At 39.6% G+C, this 17234-nt stretch overlaps 2 long non-coding RNA genes across 2 annotated transcripts in view; one reads left to right on the top strand and one right to left on the bottom strand.

The window, feature by feature from the left end:
• LOC134298447 (uncharacterized) overlaps positions 1-17234 on the bottom strand; it is a 374816-nt gene that overhangs the window by 308626 nt on the left and 48956 nt on the right. The window lies entirely within an intron of this gene.
• LOC134298448 (uncharacterized) overlaps positions 1-17234 on the top strand; it is a 127269-nt gene that overhangs the window by 8682 nt on the left and 101353 nt on the right. The window contains exon 2 of the long non-coding RNA XR_010005546.1: positions 12276-12366. This is a non-coding gene — a long non-coding RNA (uncharacterized LOC134298448). The remainder of the gene's footprint in view (positions 1-12275; positions 12367-17234) is intronic.

Here is a 17234-nt window from a genome sequence, read left to right on the forward strand (position 1 = left end):
AAAACACCTATTTCACAATGATTGTTGTTCCAAGAAGGCTATCAGAAGCCTTAAAAGGGCTTACACATGATGTTCTTCTGTGGCTTCATCCATGTTGCATACTGGATGCCTTTTTAAAGGATTTTTCACAATCTTTTTATGTCTCATGGATCTGGTTTGTGTCTGAGAGTAGTGGCAGATAAATTGAAGAGAAAGCAATGCTCTTATACCAGACAATCATAGAAAGTGGTGACCAGAAACCCAGAAATCCATATTGCCTTGTGTGCTCTTAAGGCTGGTGAGGACTCTTAGAATCAGGGAGCATGTATACATGGAGGTTAGAAATGAGGTTACAACTGTAATTTTGATCCCATCTTCATCTGCCCATAGGTCAAATCCTATCAAGGGTTATGGAAGCCTTCATTCACTTGCACTGGTCACAAACTATGTTACTACTTCAGGACAGGGGATGTTAGAATATCTATTGCTTGCCTATCATAATGGGAATCTTATTTCTTCTTGGGCTGGTGCATCAATTGTCATTTTAGTAATGGAGGAAGGGCAGCTGCATGTAAAGTATGGAATGGTTCTTAATCTTTTTTCCTGCAAGATAAGTGCTAACTTTTTAATGTATGTTTCCAGTCTAGTAAGTAAGAAGTCGCTACAATATTCTCCTATATTTCAAATAGGATTTTACCCCCAAACACATTAAGTATATTGGAATAGAAATGGAGCCTAATGTATTATTTTCTATATGAGGAACACTTACTAATTCTGTTCTGGAAAATCTTAGACAAGTTCATTTAAAGGTTTAAATACTTTTGGAGCTCAATTCACAACAGGCTTAATTCTTAACATCAACTTGGACTGAGCCACATTAATTTCCTAAATCTACAGTCAGAGTATAAGCTGTTGACCTCAAAGTTGACTTGGTTTAGGCATTCTGGCATTTTAGAGGAGATATTATTTCAATACAAATGCTGGTAAAATAACCATTAGTAGGATTTTTAAATGCCGCAACATTCTGTCATCTAAATTACCTATTTAAATACTGTATATAGTCAAATATTTATTTTTTAGCTCTGTATACAAATTATCCAATTATTTGTTCGTTTAGTGTTCTCTTTGTCAGTGTAAATATTTTGTAGCAACAGCATCTTACTTAGTTAATATAATTATTAACTTAATACTTCAAAATTCTTCTGGTTATTTTTTTTATTAAGCATACTCTGGCATTCAGTTTGGCCATGCAATGTGCAACACCTAGGACCATGTCAGATGTACTGCTGGGATGAAGGTGTCTCACTGCGTCCCGGGGACGGTCGTGCATGGGATATGGGGACCTGTTGCCCCACATACTGCTCTGCTGCAGCTTTCCCCCTGCCCCATCACATGGGGGGAAGCCTTTTTTTGGTGGTACGATCCATCTTTCTCTATGAAAAGACATGGAGCCTGCCGTTGTTTACTACCACAATTTTTTTGCAGTAGCAGCAATGAGAGTTTTCTACTTTAGCCACAGAGCTATCCCGGAAGTAGTTCTCTGGGGTGCGATAGGCGCCATTGGGCTCCATGGCTGAAGTTGTAAACTCCTGCCACTGCCACCTAAAAAAAGGTTAGTCCTTAGAGTTGCAAAAGGAAACAGATGGTGTCTGAGGAACTATTGGAAGGATATGGGTGTGGCATTCTACTGATGGAAAGAAGCTCAGTAAGTGAAAAGGTGCTTCTGACCCAGAGAATCTAGTTATGCATGCAGAATGTTCCTTGGATATAAATGTGCTGCCAGTACACCAAACAAAGACATCTTTGGATTTGCAAGAAAAATAATTGGGGGCGCTGAATTTAAAGGGCTCTCATTTCCCTGGCATGCAAATGGTTCAGGCTCCCAAACTCTAGCAGCTTGGAGTTGTTATACATTTCTTTTCCATTGGTGCCAAGGGATGCAAAAATATGGGGCTGGGGGTAGAGAGCAAAGGAACTAGAGCAAATACTGTGTCCCACTCTTGCCTCGACAAACTAGTCTTGTTTTGGTAGAGAATCACTGCTTACCCCCCCCCCCCACCCCAGCAATTCTTAGGATTACAGTCAGCTCTCTGTATGCATGGATTCTGCACCCACAGATTCAAGCAGCTATGGCTCATAGAATCATAGAGTTGGAAGAGACCACAAGGACCATCCAGTCCAACCTCCTGCCACGCAGGAACACACAATCAAAGCCATCCAGCCTCTGCTTAAAGACCTCCAGAGAAGGAGACTCCACCACACTCTGAGGTAGTATATTCCACTGCCAAACAGTTCTTCCTGCCAGGAAGTTCTTCTCTAAAATATTGGGAGAGTGGGATGTAGAATCACAAATGGCTAACTTTGATTTTTGCTGCACATATCTTGCTGATGTGTAGACGTGCCCTGCTGTAGCCTCCAGCCATTTAACAGATTCTCCAGTTTCCTCTGACACTAGTTTGAATTGCTTGCCATTTTATATAAGGGATACCATTTTACTATACTATATAATGGGGCTTGAGCATCCATAGATTTTGATATTTGTGGTTGACCCTGGATCCAAAACCCAACAGATGCTAAGGACCTACTTTATTATAAATTGGTAGTGCATTTAAAAATAAAGATGGTTGGGAAGAATGATGCAATTAAAACTCTTTTCACTTAGCTGCTTGAGATGACCACTTCACCAGCCATCATGTATAGCAAATTAACCCTTCCTTATTTTATAATATAGCCTTTACCTTTTCAGGGATCCAGGGTGAGACAATACATGCTTTTTATGCAGTGGGCACTAATTTCAATATTTGACCCCTTGAAGGCTCAGGTGATGGATGACAAGAACAACCTGTCTCTTTCTGAAACCCAAGAGAGACATCCGCTGTTACACCCCTAGGCTGCGGAGACACCTTAAAACCACAGTGGAGCCCCAGGCTATAAGCAATGCAAGCTGGTTATTGAAGATAATTTGTAAGCCTTAGCAAATCAAAGTTTCAAAGACAATAAAACAAGGTTTTAGTCCACAAGGTATGAGGCACTTGAGAATCTTGAAGCAAGGGTCCACAGAAATCCAAACACAAGAATAAACTTCAATAAAGGTAATCAAAATTAGTCCAAGGAACAGGATCATGAACTAGAATAATGAACTGGATCATGAACTGGAGCAAAGAACAGGAACTTGAACTGGAACAAGAGATTCAAAATGCAAGACTATCAGGAACATGACTTGATAATCCAAAATACCCAGGAACAAGAACTGGAACAAAACTCAAAGGAAACATGAAACAAGAATTCATGAAGCAGGACCACCTCTCGATGAGCAAAGTTACCACCTCTGAACCTACTCTCAGAAGCAGTTCCTCTTAAAGTTAAAATCAAGGCCTCTTTCTGTGAGAAGTTTGCTCAAAACCCTTTCTCATTAGTAAACATTTGCTCCTTCTCAAAACCACCCTTTCTTGTCTCTGTTGACATCAGGCATGTAGCTGGGGGGGGGGAGGGGCTTGAGGGCTTCAGCCCCCCCCCCCCCCCCCAAATTCTCAGAGTGGTCCGCGAAAAGGCCTTACATTCATTATTTAAACTGTTATGTTTATTCATATCATGACCTGATCACCATGCTCAATATATCCCATATGCATGGGGATATTGGGATAACAATACAAAAGGTTTGCTCAGATAGATTCTCTCCCATGCAGACTCAGCCCCCCCCCCCCCAAAATCAAAATCTCAGCACCCCCCTGAATCAAAATCCTGGCTACGGGCCTGGTTGACATATTGCTTTCTGTCTATCTATCAACCTCATTACTCTTATCAAGACTGGAATGCCTATCTGCCAAGGGATAACCCGACCTTGACTCTCCCAAGGAATGCAGTTCAAGCTGCCTGCTTAAAACCATTGTATGCCTGCTCCCAGAATCATCAGGAATAGCAGACTCATCTAACTCTGGCTGTACATAATCATTTACCTCTGGCTGCATGGGAATCCTAGGCCCCAACCCAGATTCATCTGACAGGTCAGGTGCAGGTACTATCACAGGCTGAAGAGGCCCAACCCCAGACTCACCAGACAGCTCAGATGTAGGCTGGAATACAACACCTTCCTTCCATCCACTTATAGTGCAATCCTGGAATCCATAAAGGAGATGTTTCAAGACCCCACGTGGATACCTGAAGTTATGGATATTAGTGAAGCTTTTGTTTTGACCAGGGCCAAAAACATGCCATTAAATTGCACTGGAGGCCCTAAAGAGGTTCAAAAATATCTCAGGGAAAGGGGCAATGGCAGATATTTTTAGGAGCATGAGCAAGTGAAACCATGGATATTGAATCCATGGATAAGGAAATTGTATTGTATTTTCATTCCTGTGGTAAGTCTAAGTACAGTTAATGGTTCTTCTTCTTGTGCTTTCCATGCATCAATATTATGTTAGATCAGATTCGGAAAAAGTCACAGATCCAATGTCATCAATGAAGGACTAGAAGCTGGATCTTGCAAGTCTCTATTTAGTCTCACCATTGCACCATATTGAGCTGAATGAACATATAGCATAACCATCATGCAAGGCCTCTCTTCCACAGTGGTTGTTAGCTTGTGCCCTTTCACATTCTTATTTTAGGCCTCGGTAGGACATTGAAAGCTGAAAAATAAGTAAATAAGCAACACACTTTTAGTATATACATTTTCTTTTGCTTGCCTAGAAGCAATGCTTACTTAGGAAAAATGACCTGGACAGAGACTGATTACAAGCCTGCTTTTACCTTCCATTGTTTGATGCCAATTTTTTTAGCATTATGCTTCCTTGGGTTTATTCTTGTCATCTGGAGTCCCATTAAGAACGTTACCAGGTGAACTTCTTCAGCAGCCTGTGTATTGCAATATGGTATTTTCTGTCTTGTGGGAGGCTTTCAAAACCTTTCATGAAATGTCTGTTCTAGTTAGCATCATCTGGTTATGCATCTATATACACTAAAGAGTAACTGGGCTGAAAGCACAGCGTGGGGAACAAAAGCACTCCGTATGGGAACAATCTGTATTCTGAAATGTATTATTTCAGTTCTCACTTTAATTAAAATTTATTTTAAGCAAGTTCTCATCAACTAATGAAACAACCGTCAGTGAAAAATTACTGTTGGGCTGGCATCAGTGGAGTGTAATCTCCAACTAGCACACACAGGATTGGGAATGCAAGAAGAACCCGCAGAAAGCCTGCTGAAGATAGGCAGCAATTTAAAATTACTTATCTTAGGGATATTGATACAGACAACTGCAGAATACAAACTTTTTCATTAAGGAACTGAAACAGATTCAGGGCCTTCCCTTTAAAAATATATATTGCACATAAGTGTCTATTTCAGTAAGGTGCATTCCAATGGCCACTTACTTGGGCATATGTGCAATTGGACTGAGCTGGTTTTACTTATGAGGAAGCATGTAGAAAACATTATTTGTGAAAGGAATGTGTATGTAAGTTCTCAGTAGAGCAGAAGAAAGGTGTCTCTTCCTCTTCTATTTTATTTTCTGGAACAAATCTGTCATAATTAGGGTTGGCAGAGTGAAAATTAGGGAGGGCATCTGTACCTTTAATGGTTTTTTAGAGGGAAATCCAGCAGGGGCTGCAAGTTACTTGGTTGCATGACAAGCAATACCTAATGAAATTCTTTTTTTACACAATTAAAGGTACAATTTTCATTTTAGCAACCCTACTTATGATTAATATCGAGATGAATGCTACTGATGATAGAAGTTCTGATTTTAGCCACAAAGTTTGGTTTACTCAGAAGTTCATCCTATGATTATTCAGATTTAGGCAGCTTGCGTGGGTTGCATGGAAAAGTCTTCAAACATTTATCTACCTATTTATATCATTTTTTTTGCCTTATATCTCAAATTTCTCAAAGCAGTTTGAACCGTTAAGTTGGACAACCATTGAAGTATCCGAAATATCTCAATTTTCACAGCAGTCCTTTCAGTTTATGTTTGTGTTTTGAAAATGACATTCCTTACATCTTAAAGTCTTCATTAGATAGATTGTACTATTGGCAGCGTCTCCTGAAAATCACAAAGGCAGCTCCTGTTGGAGACGTTAAGGATAAAATAATCTTACCAGCCTTCTTGCTGTTACCTTGCTGTGGTCATAGTGGATGCAAGAGAAATAGCCTCCCCTTCTTCACAGGTGCTTGATACCATTGTGGAATTATTGTGTTGCCAAACACTTTTTTGCATAGTAGGAAAATAAAATTAAAATAAAATGTTCAGTAGGAAATAGGAGTTTGTGCAGTTGGCAATATGATCAAGATCAAGATTATTTCTTAAATAGATGAAAAAGATAAGGTAAAGGTAAAGGTTTTCTCCTGACATTAAGTCTAATTGAGTCCAATTCTGGGGGTGTGAGGCTCACCTCCATTTCTAAGCCGAAGAACCAGCGTTGGCCATAGACACTTCCAAGGTCATGTGGCCGGCATGACTGTATGAAGTGCCATTACCTTCATGCCGGAGTGGTACCTATTGATCTACTCACATTTGCATGTTTTCGAACTGATAAGTTGGCAGAAGCTAGGGCTAACAGTTGGAGCTCACCCCACTCCCCACATTCGAACCGCCAACCTTTTGGTCAGCAAGTGCTGCAGCTCAGTGGTTTAATCCACTGTGCCACTGGGGGCTCCCTGTAATAGAATCCATGAGAAGGGTGGAAATGACTTGTGGATTGATTTTTCAACCCATATGTACATTTCCATTTTTTTTTACTGTGCTCTAAGAATCCTCACTGCAATGTAAAGGCCATCTTACTTCTTCAGTTTCCCAGGGCCTTGGATAATTCATGGAGAGGCTATGAAACACTAAGATCAGGTACTCAAAGCTGGCGATAGTCATCATCCCCTTTCAGAATGGCAAGTCATCATTTATGCTTCACTGCTCTGATGTTCAGCATCTTCTAATTGCTTCTTGCTAGGCTATACAGTTACCAAGTGAGAATTCAGTATCACTAACCAGTTTCATTTCTAAGTAGAGGGCTGCAGGCTAGTCTGTATGTGTGTGCTTGTGCGTGTATGAAAGGCTTATCATAGTCTTTGCTGTTGTAATGACAGGATACGTAGGCTTGCAATACTAATACAATTAGAGATCAAGCATCCATAGCTCTGAATCTGAATGAAACTTGAATTGCTGAGAAGTACTTCTCATGACTGTAAACTGGTGATTATTACTGATTGTGCTTTTCCTGCATGGCAGGGGGTTGGACTAGATGCCCCATGTGGTCTCATCTAACTCTATTATTCTATGATTCTATGATGAATATTATGCTGTCAGCATGTATGGTGTTTTACAAAGTGCAAGAGGCCAGTTTGCTGTCCCAAAGAGCTTCTGAAGTTCAATACAAATCAAACAAAGGAAAGAGAGTGAACTAGAAGCAGGGTCAAACAGGGAAGCTTTGGAGAACATTTGGCTGTCTAATTCCTTGTAATGTTATCAAACTCTCATCATTATGCTGACTAGGGCTGATGGGCACTATAGTCTTAGGGCGTGTCTACACTGTTAACATCATCATCATCATCATCATCATCATCATCATCATCATCGTTAACAATAACAACAACAACACAGTTATACACCAATTTAATTGCCATGGCTTAACACATGGGAATTGTAATTTTTTTATGTTCTCTGTCAAAGAGTGTTGGTCCCTCAGCAGACTGCAAAACCTAGGATTCCATAGCCTCGAGCCATAGCAGTTAAAGTAGGATCAAACTGCATTAATTCTACAGTGTAGATGCACCCTTATACATAGTATGCAGTTTTTCCACTGTACATGCTGATGATAAGAAGTACAAACTAAAATAGACATGTTACTGGAGTCATGAGTCCTGATCTTTCCCCTACCCAGGGAATGTCTTCATAATCATAGTCAGTTTATTTATATGCCATAACTGGAAGAAATACATTATGCTCACAGGGATACACAGAAAATAAATTGACAACAATCTGGATACAATAACAGCACACATCACTACCTACAAGTGCCATAGTTCATTAGTTTTACAATATAACATTGACAGTTCAGCAATTCATTATCAGTTCATTAAAACCAGATTGGAAGCTTAAAACAAAACAAAACAAAAAAACTGAAAACATAAGAAAAAACACAGATTGTCCAATTAACAATTTCTAATAGTGCCAACATCAGAAATTGCAGTGCTTCTAAAGTTTATTGTTGGGGGTTGTAAACTATCAACCTCCCAACTACAGAGATTTTCAGCATATTGAATATTTATTTATTTATTTATTTACAGTATTTATATTCCGCCCTTCTCACCCCGAAGGGGACTCAGGGCGGATCACATTACACATATAGGCAAACATTCAATGCCTTTTAACATAGAACAAAGACAAGACAAACATAGGCTCCGAGCGGGCCTCGAACTCATGACCTCCTGGTCAGAGTACATATCACTCCCCCCCTTCACCCCCCAGTTTGGGATTCAAGTCACTTCACAACATGATTAAAAGAAGTTTGGTAACAACAGAAAAATAAATCATAACACTAAACCACTGATTTGATAGTAGATATAACTGATTTTAATGTTTGTGTATATTTATATTTTATGTCCCGGCATGGAATGCTTGCCGTATATATGTTGTACTCCGCCCTGAGTCCCCTTCGGGGTGAGAAAGGCGGAATATAAATGTTTTAAATAAATAAATAAGATGCATCTTTTAACTATTAAAGAAAAAAAAGAGCAAATGCACATTAAATCTAGTGACAGCCTATTAGAAGTCCTTTTTTCAAAAGCAAGTCAATTGCTGAATAAAAATTGCTGATGGCAACACTCCAAAGAGGAGGCCAGCCTAGCTTTGTTAGAAAGGAGCTTCTGTCTGGGAGCAGTCACCAAGAAGGCTATCTCTCTTGCTCTCACCAAACAACTCTGAGAAGTAGATGGGACTGAAAGAGAAGGGCCTCTTCAAAAAATCTGAGCACTCAAATGGGCTCATAGAGGGAAATAAGGTCCTTCAAGCATCCTGAGCCTGAGCTGTATGGGTCTTTATGCATCATGATTAGCACTTTGAATTATACCTGGAAAGGGACTGGCAGCAAGCAGAACATTGCAACAAGACAATTTGGATGCGCCTGATAACCAGCAACATGACTGCAGTTCTTTGGTGTTGTGGATCTGTATCTGGTGTGTTCAAGACACCAGATCACCTTCGTGCAATGAGTTTCATAGCCAAGGTTGAGGACTGAAAACATTTGGAGCCCTGAGTGGGAAGGACCAGCTCAGACTGGAAGGCCTTGAGACTGGACAGACGAAGTGGCAGGAGTTGATGGGATGAGGTTTTTGGGATTGAAACTGATAAGTTGCCTGTGTTCTTCTCATTCATAACTTTTCTGTATAGTAGTAACCTAACATTAAAAACATTTCCAAGATTTCCTTGTGAGTGAATTTAACTGCTACCAAGGTTCTGCAATCATCACATTTGGGGCATTTTAAAAAACTAAATGCAGATTAAATTGTTTCTCATTTAAACAAAGGTAGGGACCCTTGATTGGACATTTTGTGTGCAATTGGCAAGAACATTGATCGGGGCTTTAGCACAATACGATCACACCTAGATGAATAGAGGAATGAAGGCTGACTTGTGGATATAGGAGGAATTTCTAGACCCTCTGGAAGGTGGGAAGGACTCTGGATACTGTCCTAGGCATTAGGGACCCGTGGCTTTGGGGTTCTTTTTTTAGGACTGACTGCATGTCCCAGGTTGACCTAGTTCTTGAGCACGGGAGAGGGTCACACAGGAACTCAGTGGCTGTGCTACCAAGTTGCTTCTCAGTAGCAAATGTCTTGGCTGATTCCTTTTCTGGGACAGCAGTCCTTTAAAAGGTGAATGTAAGATCTAGAACAGTGGTTCTCAACCTGTGGGTCCCCAGATGTTTTGGCTTTCAACTGCCAGAAATCCTAACAGCTGGTAAACTAGCTGGGATTTCTGGGAGTTGTAGGCCAAAACACCTGGGGACCCACAGGTTTAGAACTACTGATCTAGAACCTAAAAGTAGGATCTAGAACCAAAATGTTACTTTTTGCCTTAAAGCCTTCATAATCTCAATAGAGCTGTGTGTGTTGTATAAAAATATTTTTCCAAGCTCTGGAAGGCACCTTTTAAGGATTGTGGAAAGCAGGAAACTTCAGCAGGAAGAACTGAAATTTCCATGCAAAGATATAGGAATCATTTCACTTGTATATCATAGTTAATTGCAAAACCTCTATAAAACATAAATAGTCAGAGTATTTAATATGAAATTCTCATCTTAAAAGAAGAGGGGACAGCAAGCAGAGGGAGAAAGCAAAGAATTCAGAAAGGGGAGGCAACCACACATAAGACAGTTTTTCTTTTTTAATTTTTGTGTGAAAAAATAATGGTTTATTGATACAATGAATATTCAAAACAAAGACTATTTGTAGGACAGTACAGGCAGACGGTTGCTCATGATAAGAGACATTTTATTGTGATGAAGAATTCCTTTAAGATTTCATCTTAATTGTTCTTCTATTGAAATGGAAGAATAAAGTAATAAAATTAGATGTCTTTAAAGGGTTTGATTAAAAAGTAATTATTATGCTCTCTTGTCAGTCCACTTTTTCCATCATACTCTCCATGCTTCTGGAGCATTCTGAGCCACATTCACATATGAGCTATTAGAGAAGGACAAGGACATTCTATTCCTAGTGTCTCCCTCTCCTTTTACAATTAATATATTTCAAGCATGTCAGTTGTTGGACCTCGGAAAAAAGGACAAAGTTCTAACACAGAGTGAACAACTGAGATCTTGGTTGTACTGGGCTTGATTATTTTCAGAGTAGGGACCAGGCTGTCCAAAAGGTTGTGGCACAGTGTAAACAACTATGGTTTTAATTGTATGGATAATTTAATGATATTCTTAACTTTTGTATTTGGTATGTATATTAGCTATGTTTCTTTTAGCTGTTGTAAACCAACTTGAGAAAAAATAGGATATAATGTACTTCTAAATTCAGACTGACAAGGTTTTGGAGCACAATAGTCCTGGCCTCATGATTGTGGAAAAAATAACAAAGTATGGATAGAAGAGAACCAACTGGAAAAGCTGACACGAGATGAAGATTTAAAGATCAAACTGCAAAGACTCTGGCACAAGCCAGTAAAGATGGTCCCAGTGCCTAAAGACCTTGGCCAGCACTTGAAAACAATCAGCGCTGACACAATTACCATCTGTCAGCTGCAAAAGGCCACCCTACTTGGATCTGCATGTATTATTTGCCAATTCATCATATAGTCCTAGAGATTTGGGAAGTGTCCAATGTGTGATCCAATACAGCAGCCAGCATAATGATCTTGTTTGCTGTGTACTAATTTTGTTGTGTATCTAATAATAATAATAATAATAATAATAATAATAATAATAATAATAATAATAATAATAGGAACTGGCAAAACTCTGAATACTCCTTGCCAAAGAAAATCCTATGAAATTCATGGAATTTCCATAAGCACATGCTATCGCTACTAATATCCAACAGCATGGTACAGTGTGTTTAGCTTTGACAGCTGCCATTGATTTAGGTAATATTCCAATTCTTGGAGAGTCACGTGTGGCAATTTATCATGATAAATACTCCTATAGAGATTTCAAGCATACTAGACATGTGCCATATTTCCAGAGACAGCCAGCACCATTAGATGACTAAAGAATCTAAAAACACAACTCACTGTCTGTCCTCGGTTTGCCACAGAGTTGGCTATTGTTTGCACACAGACACTACAACATCCTCAGCTGGGTTGAGAGAAAGGAACATATTCCAGATATTTGCTAGCTATTAAGAGCAATCAGACAACTATTTAGTTCCTATGGCAACATATTGTAGACTGGTTTCTTTAGCAATTTCCCTCTTGTGCAGAACCAGTCTTAAAATCCTAAAATCCTAGAACTGGAAGAGACTGATTGTTAGGTTGGATGGGGCCATGGAAGTCATCCAGTATAATTCACCATGTATATATATATATAATTTGTATGTACTGTACAACCTCTGTATCTGTGAGACCAATATCCTGGTTTTTTAAATCCACATCCAACAAGTGTGTCATCTCTAGGCATTTTTAGATCCAGTGTGACTCTGTGATATTACTGGGTCCTTCATTTCAATAGGATTCACTATTATCCATGGTTCTGCATAGCTACATGAAGTCCAAGGATGTATCCCCCACAGATACAGTGATTGTACTATATATTCTTCTTTTGATTTCATTGATCGTGTTAACAGAATAACTTCATTTCCAGCAGTCTGCCAGAAGACTTTGAAGAATTTTATGCAAACTTCCTTGAGTGTGTCACCGTACACAAGGGTCTTCCAAGGAAAAAATTGTCAGAGGTACGGATATCTGAAAGTTATTTCTCCTAATTAGTATTTGATTAAAACATGCAGAAATATATTGCATCCAGCTAGTCCTTTCATCATTGCTTTAAGTTGCTTCTGTCGTACTGTTTCCAGATGCAATTGTAAAATATGTTCATTCTGCATTTCTAATGGGAGAACGCAGATGGTGACAGCTAAGTGTAACTGCAGCTATTAAAATTTGCTGTGATTGTTCTTCACAATGGGCTTTGGCTCCTTTAACATATTCTAGATAGGATTCTTAGAGAAATGTGATGAGGTGGAGGGGATAAGATTTTAAAAGTTGCTTTTTTGGCTTTAAGGAAGCTGATTAAGAAAAAAAGAAGTTATTTAGCTCTTTTTATAGTTGATGGTTCAGCAAGGTGACCATGATTTCTGAATAGCCCAAATAATACAGATGAGCTCATATTCTTCAATTTGGTTAAGCGTTGGAAGTCTAACTCCAAATTAGTAACAAAAAGCCCAGCTTAGTTAGCAATACTGCATATGTTGCGGTGGCCAAAGTTCTAGTGCCACGCATGTTTGTAGTGCCCCCGGGCTATGCCCACTTCTCCTCCACTGCCACCTTACCACCCATTCTGGCTGGCTCTTGCTCTGGTTCATGATTCACATTTTTTTCCTTGGCTGACCAGCTGTTCTCTTGGCAGATATACCAGCTGCTCCAGACTATTGGCATACCTTTGAGTTTTGTCTTGCTGGGTCTGGTTAACACACTATTTGATGTCATGAGTCTTCTGCAAAAAGGGCAACTAGCCAACTATTGCAATGAGACACAAGGGAGAAAGATAGGGAGGGGAGGTACAGAGGAAGGAGGGAGAGGGAGGCTGTTCTCCCAGGTCCTCCCTGCATCTTACTAGCTGAAAATGTATGACTGCATGTGCTAGCACCAAAGCCACTTGTGTAGTATTGTATGAGATACCATTCTCTTGCCATTTTGATATGTATGCAGTGGTCAATGGCCTAGCCTAAAGATATAATTGGACTCTAACCAGGCACTATGTCAGAATTAAAGCAAAGTTAACCCTCTGAAATGCAGAAATAGTCCTTCTCATTATCACACTCACTTTCCAGATACATTTTCAGTGGCTACTCCCAGATTTGGAACTCCCTCCATACAGAGGATAGGGTGGCTTCCATCTTGCTTACCTTCCAACATCTTTTTGGGCTTTTGTGGGTTTCTATTGTTGTGCTGTTTTCATGATTTTAAAAATATGTAATATGTTTAAAATTTTAACCAATTTTACAATGTTTTAACTTATAGATTGTTTTTTTAAATCACACATACACAGAAAGAGCAACTGAAGTTTCTGCATGTTTTTAATCTGTGCTGCTTTTAATATTTTGTAAATTGCCTTGGGTATTGCGGAAGACGCAGGATATACCAGTAAGTGAACAACAAGATGTATATTTAATTCAACTGTTCTCTGAGTAGATATGCATAAAAACAGAGTTTGAAAATTTGGCTCCTTGGATTAAAACTCCCAGAATAGCTAAGCCAGTATGGCCAATTTTGAAAACAGCAACATTTCCATGTTGTGCTTCATTTCTAATGTCCAAAGATATAATCAATCATATTCTGTTGCAGCAAAAGACAGCAAAGACAGTTGCTTTTGACACCTTCTCTGTATATGAAGGGATTTAATTTGGGCTGGCATGAAGTCATGTATTGTCTGAGAAATGTAATTCACCATATATACTGCTCTTGGTCATGGCATGTATGCATATCCAACCAGGTTCACGTCCTCCCCCATTCTTAAAACCTTCTGGGTGACCTTACAGAGTTTTTGGGGAAGAAGATAGAATGACCACAAGAAAAAGAAGATAGTGCTTCTATACCTTTAACAGAAGAAGGGATTTCACCAGGCGTAGCTCCTAATGCAGCCAAGGTATGGTGAAATTTCCTCTTCCTCAAAACTATTTAAAGTTTGACGAACTCTGATTCCATGTGGCCACTCTAGGAGGAGAGGAGGAAAAGAACCATGGAGACTACTTTGAGGTGACTGATAGAATGATAGGACATAGGTGTAGCAATCAAATGTGTATCATTGCAAATTCCACTCCCATTAACTCCATGTATAAGCAGAAGTGGCTTTAAACCTTGATTGTATGCTCTGAGACTCCTTCTACACTGCCATATAAAATCTAGATTATCTGCTTTGAACTGGTTAAATGGCAGAGCAGACTCAAATAATCCAGTTCAAAGCAGATAATGTGGATTATCTGCTTTGATAACCTGGATTATACAGCAGTGTAGAAGGGTCCTTAGGAAGCTGCTGCTCAGATGCGACATGTTTTTGTGAGCACCATCTACAGGCTGTGTTGCTGCTGCTGCTGCTGAGTTTTAAGGAGGGTTTTGCTTCACAACTATGATGTGGCCATTTTCAGCAATTGCTTATTGGAGAAGAATTCTGAATGACAACCTCCCTTCTTGGACTCAAAAAAGACAGGTGCCTTTGCACACAGAGGTAATGACCTTATAATTAAACAGTGTAGAGGACACTGCTCAGAGAACCTGCTTACTTAAATGCTTAGATTTCAGCTTGGGCTACTTCCAGCTTTAGTAAATCCATTAATTATACTTCATATGGTGACGTTTACTGACAAATGAAAGATTTCATTAACTCTGCCTGCCTTCCGAAGCACAGTCAGACCACAGACCAACTCCCCTGAGCCTTGAGCTGTTTAAAGAAGCACCACTGCTTCTCTTTCTGTCAGATGCTCTGTTCACCCGGGGGAAGAACTTAACCAGTGATCTTCCCTCTTATCTCAGCAGTTCAATCCCAGCATCTTCACTGCCATTGTGGGGCGGGGAGAAGCTTCATAAATTGGTTGTGTACTTTGGAACTGTTAAAGGCAAGCACAGTCTTTATCCACCACCACAGGAATGAGTGAACCAACTGACTCGAAGGAAGAGAAGAAGAAAAAAACATTAAACTTTAATGAAAACAAGCCAGTGATAAAAGGAGAGCATCAGCTAGAGAGGCTCAGTGGCAGCTAATAGGGACTTTCTCCAGCTGTTAACCTCCTAACTAATTTATTTGTAAAGTTCAGGTAGAAGGAGAAATCGGCCGTTAAAGTAACATGGCATTCTTTTGTGTGGCGGTGGTCAATAACTTAGTTACTTCAGGGCAGCAAATCAATGCAGGGTTTTATAGGAACCACTTGGTTTTATAGGAGCTTTCCAAGGTGCTGAACTCTACCGACAAAATAAAGATACTATTTTAGGCCCCTTCTACACGGCCATATAACCCAGATTATCAAAGCGGATAATCCACACTATATGGCAGTGTAGAAGAGGCCTTAGATAGCATGCATACACTCACTCATATGCACATGTGAGCATACACATACTCAGGATGGATTCATCAACACCAAATCTCAGGCCCCCTTTTATTTTATATTTTCTGTAGGAAGCATCCTCTATCCACTTCCTTCAATTGTTTAAAAAGAAAACAGTGCAATGCTATGTATGCCTACTCAGAGTAAGGCAGTGACTATTCCAAGAGATAAAGGCCCCTTCCACACTGCCAAATAATCCAGAATATCAAGGCAGACAATGCACATTATCTGCTTTGAACTCGATTATCTGAGTCTACACCGCTATATAATCCAGTTCAAAGCAGATAATCTGGATTTTATACAGCTGGATAGAAGGCTAAAGGAAAACAAATATGGAATCTATGTTCTATGAAACAGCAGTGATGCTTAGGGGCTGGTGGCTCAGAGACAAAAAGTATACATTTCCTCCAGATTACAGGGACACCACTATTAATAGTAATTAATAGTAATTGTGTTGATGTTTTATTATGGTTGTCTTGTATGTTTCTTGTTCTGGTAATTGAATGTTTTACCTATGATGGAAACCGCCCTGAGTCCCCTCGGGGAGATAGAGTAATATACAGATAAAGTTGTATTATTATTTTATTATGACACAGCAAACAAGATAGATATGATGGATTTTGTATCAAAATATCACAAGTCGAACACTTCCCAAGTGTCTAGGACAGTGTGATGCATTTTCGGATGATGCGCGCAGATCCCAGTAGGGTGGCCTTTTGCAGTTGGCAGATCGTGATTTTGTCAATGTCTATTGTTTCCAAATGCTGGCTGAGATCTTTTTGCACGGCACCCAATGTGCCGATTACCACCGGGACCACCTGCACTGATTTCTGCTAAAGTCTTTGAAGTTCAATCTTGAGGTCCTGATAGCGGTTGAGTTTTTCCTGTTGTTTTTCGTCAATGCGACTGTCACCTGGGATGGCAACATCAATGATCCAAACCTTTTTCTTTTCTACAACTGTGATGTCTTGTGTGTTGTGTTCCAGAACTTTGTCAGTCTGGATTCGGAAGTCCCACAGTAACTTTGCGTGCTCATTTTCCAATACTTTTGCAGGTTTGTGATCCCACCAGTTCTTTGCTACTGGAAGGTGGTACTTGAGGCATAAGTTCCAGTGGATCATTTGGGCCACATAGTTGTGCCTCTGTTTGTAGTAATAATGTATTATTATTATTATTATTATTATTATTATTATTATTATTATTATTATTATTACCATCACCCCAAGAATATATGTTTTTAGTGCTGATGTCATAATTCATCCTGTGGGGTCTGAGGAATCTGAAAGCTAGGAGTCAGATGAGGAAAAGCCTGAAGAATCAAAAGATACCCCCTTCCCCTAGGACTGTCTTCTGATTATTTGAGGACCCTTCCAAACAGCCATATAACTCAGAATATCAACGCAATCCCACAATATCTGCTTTGAACTGGATTATCTGGGTCCACACTGACATACATTTCAGTTCAAAGCCGAAAATGTGGGATTTTATTCAGCTGCGTGGACGTG

The sequence above is a fragment of the Anolis carolinensis genome, chromosome 4, assembly GCF_035594765.1.
Source record: "Anolis carolinensis isolate JA03-04 chromosome 4, rAnoCar3.1.pri, whole genome shotgun sequence".
Classification (NCBI taxonomy): Eukaryota; Metazoa; Chordata; class Lepidosauria; order Squamata; family Dactyloidae; genus Anolis; species Anolis carolinensis.